The sequence below is a fragment of the Balaenoptera physalus genome, assembly GCF_965194825.1.
Source record: "Balaenoptera physalus genome assembly, chromosome: X".
In the NCBI taxonomy this organism is placed as follows: domain Eukaryota; kingdom Metazoa; phylum Chordata; class Mammalia; order Artiodactyla; family Balaenopteridae; genus Balaenoptera; species Balaenoptera physalus.
The window spans coordinates 129,826,167-129,842,902 of NC_138903.1; positions in this window are offsets into that span (position 1 = coordinate 129,826,167).

The window sequence follows — 16,736 nt, forward strand, 5'->3', positions numbered from 1 at the left end:
TGTCTATTCAGGTCTTCTGGCCATTTTTTGATTGGGTTGTTTGTTTTTTTTTGCAACTTCAGTTTTAATTAAAGATGGTCGGTAATAAGGGCTTCCATGGCAGAAAGCTCTATGCAGTGCTTGGGGAGTATGAATGTAAAAACGAGGTGCTGAAACTAATATGTCAGTACATTGTAAAGTATTTCTTCTCCTTTTCCTCCTCTGACCATTTCCGCCTTCTTGATCTTTCTACCTTTCCCAAGGCATAGAGATGTCAGATACATAACAATGTATATTAAAACAGATTCTTAATGCTTGTTACCATGAAGATATAGCAACTGAGTTTGCATTTTCTGTGTGTAGGGTGTATGCCGGGAGCCCAGGCACTGGCAAGGGAGCCCATTGTTTGTATCCCATGAGTCCGTGAGGATGGATTGCCCCCTTTTTTGAGTGGATGTGTGTCCATGTAGCTCATAGGCTGGGCCAGTGCATGGGGCACACAGAGGGGCTGCCAGTGTGTGCTCACGATGCGAATGATGCGATCCAGAGCCTGGGCTTTGGGGCCTGGGGACCTGGGTTTGGATGTCAGCTCTTCTTTTCCTGTGTAGCCTTGGCACTTACTATCTCTGTGTGTCTCTCTCCTCTCCTGAAAACCAGGTGGCACAAAATGCCACTAATGTCACGGGGCTTTTCCAGGGCACAGCCTTGGACGTCATGTTCTCTTCCACTGGGGCTCGGGGTCTGTCTTTGCTTCTACTTTTGCAGGTTAGAGGTTATTCCGGCAACAATGACTATGAAGATTTTTCTTGATTCCCAGGCTTGGTAAATTTCAGAGTTCTCTAACAGTGTTCAAGGGACTATGATGTGTCTTGGTAAAATTCCTTTATGCTCTTTGGAAGATCTCAGCTGTGCCATGTAGAAAATGAGATGATTGGTCTAGAATAGTGATTCTCCAACCTTTGTGCCCATGGGATATCTTAGTCTGGCTGGGGGTTCAACCTCCCAAAGAGATAAGAGGCAGGCTGCTCAGCTGAAGTAAGGCCTGCTCCCCATACCCCTTCTTCTTCCCAATCTCTTCCTGGCCCACTCCTCTTAGAGGCCCATGAAGCATTCCACAGAACCGAGTTTGAAACCCAGTGATCTAGATCTCAAACTTCAGTGTGCTTTCAAATCCCTCGGTGATCTTGCCAAATGTGGCTTCTGATTCAGAAGTTCTGGCGTGGACCTGAGATTCTGCACTTCTCAGCAGATCCCAGTTGATGCCTAAGTGGTTGGTCCGTGGATAGCATTTTGTAAAGCAAGGCTCTGATCACAGAATGCCTTTGATCTTTCACATCCTTTGATTCTGAGTTCTTTACTTACTGATACTCTGATTATATTACAAATTGAAAATTTGTGTAGAATGAGTGGTTTCTGTTGAGGGCAGAATTCTCAATTATACAGATGTGGAAACTGACCTAGGGTGGAGGAGAAGGATGAAGGAGACAGAATGTATTTGTTTCCCAACTTTGAGTGACGGAAGCATCTGTAAAATATTTTGTAAAGAGCACAATTTGGGTTAAGAAGCTGTTGCACTTTGTTAAGAAGAGTTGCACTTTGGTTTGGTTGCAGTCTGGATCATAAGGAAGTCTCATTTTGACACTTGTCTAAGGGAACTTCTGGCAGAAACAAGTGACCTGCTTTCAGACCCTGGCCGAGGCCTGTCTCCACGCTCTAGGTCTAAGTGAAGGTTTAGAATTGTGGACAGCTGTCGGTGTGTCTGGCATCCATGTGCTTTCTTGATAATCTTAATGACGTGGCACCTAGAAAGAAGCTTTCATGTAAATGGCCTCCATCCTTTCTATCCAGTGCTGAGTTGAGTGCCCCAGGTTCAGTGTTGGTAGACTGCTCTGTCTTCTGCACTCCTTGCTGGGGCTCCTCCTGTGTGTGTGTCCAGTAGACCAGCTGCTTTACCAGACTATAGAGCTTTGCTTGTCAGTCTTTGTTTCAATTCAGTAAGGTCATGGCTAAGGTGGGGAACCCACTTTAGCAAGGAGACAAAAGCTCAACTGCTAGAGTAGCCAGTGTGTTTAAATGTCACATGTCCTATGTGGAATATGGCAGAAGACCAGAATGTTCTTTGTGGCTTTGCCCGAGCCCTTCATTAAGAAGGATGAAAGCTTTCCCATGGGGGCAGAGGTGGCATGTGCACCATCTGAGGAAGCAAGGGGAGACTGAATGCCAGGGAGGCTGGATCCGAACACAGAGGTGTTCTTTTTGTGCTCAGTTGGTGAGGCGAACAGTCTAGTAGATGTGTGTTCCAAGGGCTTGTCAATGGGCTTCTTTAGCATCAGGCGGGTGGGAAACAAAGAGGGGGTGTGCCCAACTTCCCCTCCTCCAGAAGCTGACCGTCTGGTGACTGGTCCATCAATACCTCTGTCAGCGGCCATCGGTCACCCTCATTCCTTCCTTCCTTCCTTCCTTCCTTGATCCCCTCACTCTCTGGTGTGTGAGCACCTCCTTGGCGCCAGGCATTGGGTCTACAAAGATGGAGAAGACAGGGAACTTGCTGACAAGCCACAGACAGGTGGAAAGCACAAGGGGCCTTAAGAAAGGTGTAGCTCATAGGTTCTGGAATCTCCGAGGAGGGAGGCATAACTTGTGGCCAGGCATGGTGAGGCTGGGGCTGTGGACTCTTCCCCAGAACATTCAGTTCACCACGGTTACCTCTGGAGGGTCTGTGCCTGAGCCTTCCTCAGACACCTTTTACAAAGCACAAGAATCTCTTTTCCCCGTCACCCCTCTCCCACTCGGTTTCCCACCCTTACCCCCGTTACAAAAGTAGCAGTGAGGAGTAGAGGAGCCGCAGATAGAATCCTTAAGGAGGAAAAGTTTCTGGAAGAACATCCTGTTCTGGTGTTTCCTGAGCTCTCTTAAAGCTGGGGCCTTTGCTCACATGACAGAAACAGATTTCTAATCCCTCTCCGGCCCCCTGTCACCCCAGCCTCCCCTGTAGCATAACCAGGCTTCCTAAAACACAGCTTTGCCCAGGGCAACCCCTGGCTCTCAAAGCTTGGCTTTCAAGTGCCTGCACCTCTCTGGCCTCAGCTTGCCCATCTGTCAAATGAGGACAATAAAAATAGTCCTCAGCTCGTGGGGTGACAACGAGCCCTCAGTGGGCCCGGGCTCAGCCATCGCTCTGTACACTTCACGAGGCTGTGACCCTAACGTGGCCTTCCTCACAGCGGCCCTCTCCTGCATCCTTGGTAGTGCCTGCGCTGTCCACTCCCGCAGCCTGACTCTCCCGGTCCCCAGCCCTCCACGCTGCTCACTCACGGCAGATGCCCTCCCTCCTCACTTTCTGTCTCCGCCTGAAGCCTCTGAGGCTGGCTTCAGGACTGTTCCTTCTCTACAACCTTCCAGAACCCTGTCTATTGTACTCTTTTTGTGCAAGGTTACCTTGGGCGGTTTCTGTTTTATGTGTGTGTGTGTGCCCTTTTACCCCAGCTAGACTGCAATCCCTCTGAGGATAAGGATCCCACCCAGGTCACCTTGGTGCTGTCCCCAGAGCCTGCCTCTGCCCGAGGAGACACTGACTAGATGCTGACAGATGGTGGCAATGAACCGTTCTGTTTATCGCCACGTGGCGCTCATAGGCTTGCTACCACGACACGCTGTTGTGCTGCTCTGGACTCAGCAGGTGATGAGATCGGCCCTGCCCCAGGGGTCAGCATGTGCGAGGTGGGTCAGCAAGGCGGGTGTGTCAGTAATCTCATTGCAGGCAGGACCAGACCCTCTCCACAGAACCATCTGAAGTGCTGTGAGGCCTCAGGAGAGTCCGGGATGAATCTCCCTGGCAGATGAGGAAGGCTCCAGAGGGAGGCGGGCTCTGAGCTGTGCACCGAGGAGTGGGCAGGGTTTGGAAGGTGGTGATATAGGAGTCCACTCCCGAGAGGCGAGCTTTCGGTTGGGAGGACAGGAGATCAGAGGCAGTGAGGGAGAAGAGCCCAGGCAGAGGAGTTGGGGCCAAGGTGCCACCCACATCTCATCTCCTTCAGTCCTGGAATCAGCCTGGCAAGACTGGTGCTGTTAGACCCACCGGGCAGATGAGGAAACCGAGAGCGCAGACGCCGAGGGACTCGGCTGAGCTCTCCCAGTTGGCCCAGGGAGAGTTGGGATTCAAACACAGGTTCAGCCAACCCAGGGTCTGTGTGGCCACCAAGCAAGGTGGGGACACAGGATGGACACTCCGAGCCTGGTGCCCAGGCTGTTGGCTGCTGCCCTGAGTTATGCTCCTGGAGTGCAGGGCCGTCCCTGGGCCCTGCGTGTGTTCTTGGCCAAGTCCCTTTGCTACACGTCTCCAAGGCAAGGGGCTCAGCCTCACTGCTTTGACTACTTCACCTCCTTCCAGCTCCCATGCAGTGTGGCTTAGGAACTTGGAATCGTGTTGTTTGTGAGCAGGTCCACAGCTTCCTTCAGGTTGTGGGGCGGGCGGGGAGCTGTTGCACGTGAATCAGGAGTATGCATTTCACAGGGTATACTTCCTGATGGCACCCAAAGAGCCAGCTCCGCTCACTCACCTGTGGCTGGTGCTCTCTTGAATGTAAGGGGAGGCTGAATCAGAGGGGAGGTTAAGGGCCTGCTGTGTGCCACAGCTGTCCAAAAGCACCATCCTTAAATTTTAATCTCTGGTACTGCAGTTGAGTACTGCCAAATCCAGTGGCTATATTTGTCCTCACACTTGAGGGTCCCATTGATGGATTCTCCAGAATGCCCAGGGTACCAGAGTTTTCATCAAGTCTGTCACTTGTTCCTGTGTGACTTTGAAAAAGGCATACTTTACTTTGCTGCCAATCCCTCCCGTATACATCTTCCTGCCAGGATAGAGTAGGGCTTGGACCAGGGTCGGTGGGGATATAAGGGAGTGAAAGTGTCATCTGCCATCACAGCAAATCTGCCCTTGATTTCCTCCCTCTCTTTCAGACATTTCGATGCTTCTCCCTCCTTCCTTCTCCCTTCTTAGCAAAACTACTTCTCAGAATACATCCTATTTGGAAAATGACTGTTATTCATATCAAATTAATCCCAAAGAAGTACTGTCAATTTCCCACTAAATAGCACCAAGATCGCAGTTTTAAATTGCTTATCCGTTCAGGAGAGGGAAGAGTCAGCGAGAGGCGGCATGTTCTGAGCCACCCAACTGTCTGCAGAGAGGTGGGCGGGCACAGCTCCTGTGCTGCTGTCTGCACTGGGGTAATGGCGAAGCTAACGGTCCTGCAAAGCTCTGCGCTTCACAGCAGGCTTGCCTGCCAGTCCTTGTGTTCCAGTTCAGGAAAATGCCTCTCCAGATCCTTTTCCTCATCCTAGTATCACACTGGATTCTCCCTGGGCTCCTGGGAAGGCATTATCATTCTCTTCGTTTTAGAGATGAGGCAGCTGAAAATCAGAGAGGGGAAGTGATTTACCTCAGCTGGCACAGTAAGCAACCGAGGCAGGACTCAACCAGTCCTTCTGACAACTACACCGCTGACCTGCTCCCTGTCCCCGCAGAGGGCGGGGGGTGGAACGTGGGACCGAGAAGGCCCTTTCAAGCTCAGGAAACACTGGATGCTGTGACTGTACCATCTGGGAATTCAGTCTTGACCTATTCACAAGGTTGTCTTTCTCAGCCGTCTTGTTGGTTTCCGCGTTGCTCAATTCGATTGTGTGCTGGCCCAGCACAGTTCTCTGATGGTGGTTCAAGAAGCCCACCTCCCCTGAACTGCTTCCTCATCCTGCCCACTCAGTGTCTACCAAACCTCATGCTAGATTTCTTGCCTCAGCCGTGGAGGAAAGACAGCTCTGTAGTTTGGGTCCTTGTGTTGTGTCCCAGTTCAGGCTGTCTTTCCATCCCTTAGGTCACATGCTAATCACTCGTTCCCAGGTGCTTTTGCACTCTGGTTATCTGGAATTCATCCTGATTGCCTTATCTTTGCTTCTGGTTAGGTACCCTCCTCCCTTCTGCCGTGTTATCTGGGTCCCAAGCCTTTTCTCAGTGTTTGGTTCCCCTTCTGTAACTCTCTGGACCAGAGATGCACAGCGAAGCTAATGAAGTTCAAGATCAAGCTTCAGAGTCACTGGCATTGACAGGCCTGGAAGGGGCCCTAGCATTGTGGTATGCGCTAGTCGTATGGTTTGTAAATCTACAAAAGGTGTTTCAGCCACAGCTGGTTCAGGGCATCTCTGTTTCCATTCTGCTGTCTCCATCACTCCTGCTCTTATGTTGGGTGACAATACAGTGGCCATGGGCATATTGGGAATCTGGCTAAGGGGACATTAAATTGGGATACACTTAGTTTGGATTTGGAGAGACATATTTAAGGTGCTCCCAACCAATTCTGTACATGTTCCAAGCTATTGCTAGCCGTCTTGTATTGAAATTGCTTCCAGGAATACTCCTGCTTACCGTGCCAATGCGCACGGTACCAGGACAAGAGGTGTGAGGCTGGAGGGAACGCTGTGATGTCACTGTGCTTTACAGCACTAGGTACCAGAAGTATGTTGACAGTGGAGGAGCATCAAGGTTCACAATATATGGAGCTAGAAGCTAGTCTGTGGGAAAGTCTTCCAGTCATGAATCAGATATGTAAAGTCAACGAACACAAGTTCTGTCCTGTCAGGAATATACTCAGTGTGCAGTGTATGCAATTATAAACACAAGATATGTTTATACTCCTGTTTGGATGGGGGTTGTGTGAAATCGCATTCTTCAGAATTCCTGAGATTGTGAGCACAGATGCGAAACAAGACTCCAAACATTGAGTGGTGTGCAGAAGTTAATGTAGCAGGCCTGGGACTGCTGTCCTCAGAAAGACCTGCTTGTAAGGGTGGTCTTCTGCTGGCATCTGGCATCATAGCTCTCAGAGTGTCCCCAGTTAATGGAAAACTGATGAGAATGGCTCACTGTGCTTAGACTGTTTATACATACAGTGTGCTTTAGGCTGGGCCCCTGCTTTCCTTCTGGCAGTCTGGAATTCTCCCAGAAGGTGCACGCTAGGCAGACGCTGCCTATGAGAACAGCCTCGAAGAAAAGCCGTGGGCACTGAATCTGGGCTGCCCTGGGCAGCAACATCACACACATGTCGCCGCATTTTCTCTGCTGAGGGAAGAGTGTCCTCTGTGTGGCTCCACATGGGAAGGAGAGAGCATAAGGAAGTCCGCACGTGGATTCTTCCAGGCTCTGCTTGTGTCTTTCCCCCTTGTGATCCACCTTTGTGTCCTTGCTACATTGCTGTACTAAATCTTAGCTGTGAGGACAACTATATGCTGAGTCCTGTGAGTCTCCGACTATAACAGAAATGTGGGAATAATATATTACAGAGGTTTATCAGGCAGTTAATTAATAAAAATATGCTTTAGTTTATTGTCATTTTTCCTGAATTTTGAGATATGTCTAGCATTCGTCGACTTTTTCAAATGTGTACTCTATTGTATTTCTTTTCTCATTTTAAATATTTACTTTTGTTCCTGATTTTGTATTGGTAATTTTGTATTCTTATCCTTAACGAGGGCGTCAAGTGTTATGAAGCTTCAGGTCCCACAAAACCTGGATCTACCTCTGTCATGGATCCGAGACTTGCTATCTCTTGTTGATTTTGTATTGTCACCTCGTATTTCACGGGTGGGGAAATTAAAACCCAAAGGGGGAAGTCAAACTTACTTGGCAAAACTGGGATAGGATCTAGATCTTTCAACTCCCAATTTAATGCTTTTTTTCCCTCCATTCCTTAAAGGGTTTTGATGATTTGTCTGTAAACAATGGCCATGATGCATTGGACATACACTGGATGGCACTTAGGAGACTGAAGCTCTAGTCCCTTCTCTTTCAGTAGATGGATAATCTTGAATGACCCCTTTCTCTTCTGGAGCACATTTTCTCCTTTTGTAAAATAAAGAGGCTGGACTAGGTGCTCTTTAGAGGCCTTTCTCTCTCTGATGTTCCCAAAGATCATCATTCTAGAAATGCTGAATCACAGATCATAGTTGAAACCACTCATCTTCTTGTCCTTGGGTCTTCTCCATCTCTAAAAATGGAAATAAAATTCCCACCTCTACTGGTTGTTGTGAAGCCCCTGGCACCATTCATGATAGAGCAAGTAATCAAAAGTTGCTTCCATCCTTCTATCCAATCAGGAACAAAGGTTTTCTTGTTTGATTCTTGGTCCTTGCCTTTGGAATCAAAGAATCTTTGATCAGCAAACCTAAATCTTAAAAAGGAAAGAAAATGAAATATACATACTCTGCTTTTAAAACTTTTTAAATGGAAGTATAGTATACTTTGCAAACAGGGAAAATGCACAAATATTAAGTGAACAGATTAATGAATATTCACAAAGTTAACACACCAATAAGCAGCATTTATATTAAGTAATAGAACATTGCTAGAAGTCCCTTGTGATCCCTTCCAAGTCACTACTTCTGCCCAAGGGTAACCACTATTCTGACTTGTAACATCTTTGATTATATAAATGGAATCCTACATTATGTACTCTTATTATTGTCTGGATTCTCATACTTAATATTGTTTGAGATTCATTCAGGTTGTCATGTGAGCAGCATTTCCTTTATCCTCATTGCCATACAGTATTCCGTTTTATGACTGTACTATGATTGATTTATCTATTCCACTGTTTGCAGATATTGGCGTAGTGTCCAGGTTTTTGCTAATCCAGATAAAGCTGCTATGAATAGCCTGGTATTTAATTTCTTTGGTAAATATATGCTTCTGTTGCATATATGTCTAGAGGTGGAATTGATGATTTGTAGGATGTACGTGTGTAATTTTAGCAGATGGTGCCAAGTAGCTTTCCGTAGTGGCTGTAACAGTTTACACCACCACCAGCAGTGTGTGAGCTCCAGTTACTGCCATCCTTGGTAGCACATGCTCTCACTTAGGTGGGTGTGCAGGGGGATCTTATTTTGGTTTATTTAGTTACATAGAGCAAACGTCTATGGTATACTTTTTCATGACTTCAGACTGAAGCACAGAGCAGTGTATCCATCACCACAATCAAGGTACAGAAAGTTCCATCACCCCCCCCCCAAATTGCCTGGTGCTGCCTCTTTGTATTCCACCCCTCCCTCATTCCTAAACCCTGGCAGCCACTGGTCTGATATCTATCCCTATGGTTTTACCTTTTCCAGATTGTCAAGTTAATGGAATCATATGGTATGTAGTCCTTTGGGTCTGGCTTCTGTCACTTAGCAAAATGCCTTTGAGATTCATCCATGTGGTTGTGTGTATCAGCAGGTCACTCGTTTTTATTGTTGGATAGTAGTCCACTGTACAGATGTACCACATTTTGTTTATCCATTCACCAGTTGAGGGGCATTTGGTTTGTTTCCGGTTTTTGTCTCTTATGAATTAAGTTGTTATACATATTTGTATACAGGTTTTTTGTTTTCATTTCTCTTGAGTAACTATCCAGGAGCAGGATTGCTGGGTTACATGGTAAGTGAATGTTTACCTTTATAAGAACCTGCCAAACTCTTGCAGAGTGGCTATACCATTTCGCGTTCCCACCAGCAGGGTGTGAGAGTGCCAGTTGCTCCACATCCTGCTGATGCCAGTTGCTCCAGCAGTCGGTATTGCTAATTTTTTTTCTTAGCCATTCTGAGGTATGTAGTGGTATTTCATTGTGGTTTTTAATTTGCATTTCTCTGATGATTACTTATGTTGGGCATCTTTCCATGTGCTTATTTGCCATCCATATAACTTCTTTGGTGAATTTTCTGTTCAGATCTTTTGCCCGTTTACAAAATAGTGGTCCTTTCCTTTCCTTTCCTTTTCTTTTTTTTTCTTTTCAGCAGCCATGAATGGGCGTGGCTGTGTTCCAATAATACTTTGCTTACAAAAGCAAGCAGTGGGTCATATTTGGTCTGCAGAAGACCATAGTTTCCTGTTCCCTGTGCTGGACCCAGTACTTCTCAAACTTGAGTCTAAAGGTGCTTATTTTCTTATTGTGAAATTTATAAACTTTATTGTGAAATAATTATAGATTTAGTGGAAGTTGCAAAGAAATCTACAGGGACGTTCCTTCACTCAGCCTCCCCCAGTGTGAACATCTTGCATAACTAGAATATAATGTTAGACCAGGAAATTGACATTGGTGTAGTTCACAGAGCTTATTCAGATTTTATGAGTTACACGTGCAAGTGTGTGTTTCTATACAATTGTATCACACATGTGACTTTGTGTAACTTCCACCACAATCAAGGTACAAAACTGAGACATCATTACCATCACTACATGATCATCATACCTCATACGCACCCCTTTATAGCCTCCAGCACTTCCTACCTCACATCCCTTACCTTTGGAATCCACTGTTTTGTTATCTGTATAATTCTATTTTTCCAAGAATGTTGTATACATGGAATCATACTGTAGTGTGCAACTTTTTGATATTGGATTTTTTTTTTTTACTCAGCATAATTCCCTGGAAGTTCATTCAAGTTGTTGCCTGTATCAATAGTTCATTCCTTTTTAGTGCTAGATAGTATTTCATAGTACGGATGTACCACAATTTAACCATTCACACATTTTAATAGTTTACAGTTTTTGGCTATTATGAATAAAGTAGCTATGAACATTCATGTACAGGTTTCTGCACTAACATAAGTTTTGATTTCTCTGTGATAAATGCCCCAAAGTGCAATTGCTGGGACATCTGGTAAGTTCATTTTTAGTTTTTAAAGAAACTGCCAAACTATTTTCCAGAGTGGCCGTACCATTTTGTATTTCAACCATCAGTGTATGTAAGTGATCCATTTTCTCGGCATCCTCACTGGCGTTTGGTATTGCCACAATTCTTTATTTTAGCCACTTTGAGACTTGTAGTGATATCTCGTTGTGGTTTTCATTTGCATTTCCTGGATGGCTAACAATGTTGAATATCTTTTCATGTGCTTATTTGTCCTTTGTATATCCTCTTTGGTTAAATGTCTCTTCATGTCTTTTGCCCATGTTGTAATGGGATTGTTTTTTCGATGTTGAGTTCTGAGAGTTCTTTATATAATCTGGATACAGATCTTTTGTGGGATATATAATATGCAGAATTTTCTCCCAGTCTATAATTTGTCCTTACATCTCCTCTACAGGGTCTACAGAGCAAAATTTTCTAGATTTGATGAGGTACAGTTTATCAGTTTTTACTTTTTTGGGTAAAAAATCAATTGAGCATCTTCGTGTGGATCTATTTCTATGTCCTCTATTCTGTTCTACTGATCTGTGTGTCTACACCTCCTCTACTGCCACACTGTCTTGATTATTGTATTGTTGATTTTTGAGAGTTCTTTATCTATTTTGGATACAAGTCCTTCTTCAGGTATGTAATTTGCAGAGATTTTTAACCCCCCCCAGTCTGTGATTAGTCTTTTCATTCTCTTAACAGTGACCTTTATTTTGTTTAATATCTTTATTGGAGTATAATTGCTTCACAACGCTGTGTTAGTTTCTGCTGTACAACAAAGTGAATCAGGTATATGTATACATATACCTCATATCCCCTCCCTCTTGAGCCTCCCTCCCACCCTCCCTATCCCACCCCTCTAGGTGGTCACAAAGCACCGAGCTGATCTCCCTGTGCTATGCGGCTGCTTCCCACTAGCCATCCATTTTACATTTGGTAGTGTACATATGTCAATGCTACTCTTTCACTTCATCCCAGCTTCCCCTTACCCCGCTGTGTCCTCAAGTCTGTTCTCTACATCTGCGTCTTTATTCCTGCCCTGCCACTAGGTTCATCAGTACCGTTTTTTTTAGATTCCATATATATGCGTTAGCATACGGTATTTGTTTTTCTCTCTCTGACTTACTTCACTCTGTATGACAGACTCTAGGTCCATCCGCCTCATTACAAACAACTCAGTTTTGTTCCTTTTTATGGCTGAGTAATGTTCCATTGTATATATGTGCCACATCTTCTTTATCCATTCATCTGTCGATGGACACTTAGGCTGCTTCCATGTCCTGGCAATTGTAAATAGTGCTGCGATGAACATTGTAGTGCATGTCTCTTTTCTTTTTTTTTGAATTTTTGAATTTTATTTACTTTTTATACAGCAGGTTCTTATTAGTTATCTACTTTATACATATTAGTGTATATATGTCAATCCCAATCTCCCAATTCATCCCACCACCACCACCCACACCCCTGCTTTCCCCTCCTTGGTGTCCATACATTTGTTCTCTACATCTGTGTCTCTATTTCTGCCTTGCAAACCCGTTCATCTGTACCATTTTTCTAGGTTCCACATATGTGCATTAATATACGATATTTGTTTCTCTCTTTCTGACTTACTTCACTCTGTATGACAGTCTCTAGATCCACCCACATCTCTACAAATGACCCAATTTCGTTCCTTTCTATGGCTGAGTAATATTCCATTGTATATATATGCCACATTTTCTTTATCCATTCATCTGTCGTGGACATTTAGGTTGCTTCCATGTCCTGGCTATTGTAGATAGTGCTGCAGTGAACATTGTGGTGCATGTATCTTTTTTTGTTTTTTAATAAATTTATTTATTTATTTTTGGCTGCGTTGGGTCTTCGTTGCTGCGCGTGGGCTTTCTCTAGTTGCGGCGAGCGGGGGCTACTCTTCGTTGCAGTGCACGGGCTTCTCATCGCGGTGGCTTCTATTGTTGCAGAGCACAAGCTCTAGGCATGTGGGTTTCAGTAGTTGTGGCTCACGGGCTCTAGAGCGCAGGCTCAGTAGTTGTGGCGCACGGGTTTAGTTGCTCCGCAGCGTGTGGGATCTTCCCAGACCAGGGCTCAAACCCGTGTCCCCTGCATTGGCAGGCGGATTCTTAACCACTGCACCACCAGGGAAGCCCGCATGTGTCTGTTTGAATTATGGTTTTCTCAGGGTATATGCCCAGTAGTGGGATTGCTGGGTCATATGGTAGTTCTGTTTTTAGCAGTATCCTTTATAGATATCTTTCTTTTATTGATTTCCAGTATGTTCTGAAAGCATACTTTTAATGATCACTATTCTTTAAAATTCATTGAGGTTTTTTTCTTTTAGTGGCCCATAATATGATTGATCTTTATGAATGTCCAATGTGCAATTGAGAATAATGTGTTGAGTGGCGTTTATACACACACACACACACACACACACACACACATATCACTTAGGTCAGATTGGTTGATAGTGCTGTTCGGGTAACCTATAGCTTTACTAATCTTCTGCCTACATGTTCTGTCAGTTGCCGAGAGAGGAGTGCTGAAGTCTCTGATTGTAATTGTGTATTTGTCCTTTTCTCCTTTCAGTAGTATCAGTTTTTGTCCAATTTTTTTTTTTTGGCTGCGTTGGGTCTTCATTGCTGCACACAGACTTTCTGTAGTTGCGACGAGCAGGGGCTGCTCTTTGTTGGGGTGTGCGGGCTTCTCATTGTGGTGGGTTCTCTTGTTGCAGAGCACAGACTCTAGGCGCATGGGCTTCAGTAGTTGCAGCACGTGGGCTTCAGTAGTTGTGGTGCGCAGGCTCAGTAGTTGTGGTGCATGGGCTTAGTTGCTCCGCAGTATGTGGGATCTTCCCGGACCAGGGATCGAATCCATGTCCCCTGCATTGGCAGGCACGCCACCAGGGAGGTCCCTGTCCAATGTATTTTTAAGCTCTGTTACATATCTTATTTGAGAATTGACCTCTTTATTATGTAATGATCCTCTTTATTTCCAGTAGTGTTCTTTGTCCTGAATTTTTTGCTTGTGTTATTATAGCTACTCTGGCACAGTATTTTACTACTATTTTTTCTTTAAACACCAGTTATCTTTATTTATTTATTTATTTATTTATTTTTCGCTGCATTTGGTCTTCACTGCTGCGCGCGGGCTTTCTCCATTTGCGGTGAGCGGGAGCTACTCTTTGTTGCGGTGCCCGGGCTTCTCATTGCGGTGGCTTCTCTTGTTGTGGAGTGCAGGCTCTAGGAGTGCGGGCTTCAGTGGCTGTGGCACACAGGCTCTAGGGCGCAGGCTCAGTAGTTGTGGTGCACGGGCTTAGTTGCTCCTCGGCATGTGGGATCTTCCCGGACCAGGGCTCGAACCCATGTCCCCTGCATTGGCAGGCAGATTCTTAACCACTGCGCTGCCAGGGAAGCCCCCCAGTTATCTTTTAGGTCAATTAAATATAGGAAAAATCAATGTATTTTACCTTCATTTATTTCTTTTTAGCATTCTTGATTTATTTGTGGAGATCCATGTTTCAGCCTAATATATTTCTTCAGCCTGAAGAACTTCTTTAAGATTTCTTGTAGAGTAAGACTTCTGGCTATGATTTCCATCATTATTTTTGTTTTTCTGAGAAAGTCGTGATTTCTTTTTCATTTTAAAAGTTAGCCTTATGGAGATAAAATTTACATACTGTAAAATTAACCTTTTTTAAGTGTACACTTCAGTGATTTTTAGTGAATTTACAGAATCATACAACCATCACCCAAATCCACTTTTAGAATTCTGTCATCACCCCCAAAGATCCCCATACCGTAAGTCAATCACCTTTCCACCCCCAACCCCAGGCAACCAGTAATCTTTCTATGCCAATAGATTTGCCCTCTTTGGAATTTCATATAAATTGAATTATACAATACTGAGTGTTTTGCATCTGGCTTCTTTCACTTAGAATAATGTTTTTGAGGTTCATCCGTTTTGTAGCATGTATTGGTATTTTGTTCCAGTATTCCACTGCATGGATATAGCATATTTTATTTATCTGTTTACTAGTTGATGAACACTTGAACTGTTTTCACTTTTTGGCTTTTATGAGTAATGCTTTTATGGACATTTGCTTACAAGTCTTTGTGTGGACATATGTTTTCATTTTACTTCATACCTAGGAGTAAAATTTCTGGTTTGTATGGTAAACTTATATTTAACATTTAAAAAATGTTTCTTTCAGTAAATTAAACTGTTTTTAGAAGAGATTGAATAAACTATTTAAGATACAATATTTATATAATACTATTCATTCTCTATTTCGTTCAAGGTGATGATTTTTTAAAATGTGAAACTACTCCTGTGTCATCAGACTATTATACCTTTTACAGCAGAAGTAGAGTGCACTATGTTTTACATTTTAAGGAACTAACTGCCAAGCTGTTTTCCAAAGTGGCTGTACCAGTTTACATTGGCACCAGCAATGGCACCTTACATTTTTTTAAAGATATTTTCTGGGTATAGACTTCTGAGTTGCATGGTTTCTGATGAGAAATTTGATGTAATTCTTATTTTTTTCTCTCTATGTAAAGTTTCTTTTTTCTCTGGCTGCTTTCAAGATTTTCTCTTTTGTTTTCAGTAGTTTGAATATATGGTGGTTTACTGGGGCTCTGAACCTCTTGCATTTGTGGTTTGGTGTGTGTCATTTAATTTTGGGAAATTCTTACCCATTATGTTGTCATAAAATAAAAAATAAAAATAAAATAATCTCCCATCCCTCTGTCTTCTGGGATTCCAATTAGACTCATACTAGACTGTTTTATATTATCTTGGATATTCTAAATTTTCTTTGTGTTTCAATTTGGGTAATTTTTGTTGACTGATCTTCAAGTTCACTGATTCTTTCTTTGACTGTGTTGAGATTACTGGTGAGCCCATTGAAGGTATTCTTTATCTCTGCTACTGTGCTTTTCATTTCTAGTATTTCTATTTTGTTCTTTCTTAGTGTGTGTTTTTCTACTGCAGTTACCTGCTTATATTGCATAATGTCCACCATTTCCATTTGAGCCTTTAACATGTTAACCATAATTATTTAAAATTCCTTGTCTGATAGCTCCAGTGTCTGTGTCATATCAGATTCTGGTTCTGATGATCACTTTGTTTCTTGGGAGTGTGATTTTTCTTACCTTTTTGTGTGTTTTTATTTGTTTGTTTGAAGCCAAACATATTGTGTAGGACAGTAGAGAATGAGGTATGAAGTTTTTATGCCTGGAAATGGGCACACATTTCCTTCTGCTGGGTCTTTAGAACAGAGTTTTGAGTTAAACTGGTTAGGAGTTGGATTGGGTTTGAGGTTGTTGTTGCTATGTCCACCCTCAGTGTATGACAGACTTCAGATTCCTATAGTGATTCCTTGTGCTTAACGTGAGAGTTGGTTTTCCAGAGCAATGTCTTTTCGACACTGAACTTTAGGTCTTCCCTTTACACTGTGCCTCAGATGGTATCTTTGCATACTCTGTTTCCTCTTCTGTCCCTTTCCCGGTACTATTATGCTGTTACTAGTTACTTGAATTTATTTAGTTAGTGATGTGGGGAACTGGGAGGTGGGCATTTTCTGTTGTTCTGCCCAAGTCTCAGTCTTGGTTGCAAAGTCCACGGTATGGCCTCAGGAGTATGTGGTTCTGTGCCCAGTGTATATTTCTGCCCTTCCCCCAGTAGTAGTTTTTTTTCCCCATTTCCTTCTCCCAGCTGCAGTGAATTTCCACCATTGCCCTAGAGTGTGTTGTCCTTTCCCCACAGAGAAAGGCATTGTTTTCCCTGGGGGAGATGGGGGACATGCATGGGGTTGAGATTCGTATCCCTCCTGCATGGCTAATGCTCCTCTCTTCAAGGACTGCATCGCAATGGTCCGTTCTTCGGGCTCTTTCTGAGCTTTTCTGAAAGCCCCCAGCAGGATTCGTGGAGAAAGCGCTTGCAACAGAGTGCAGACCCCCCAGTCTCTGAGGCCCCCAGAGGCTTCCTACTATCCTGCCAGTTCATTAGTGTTTGTTTCTAGCGGAACTCTTCTTACTGGTTTTTGGT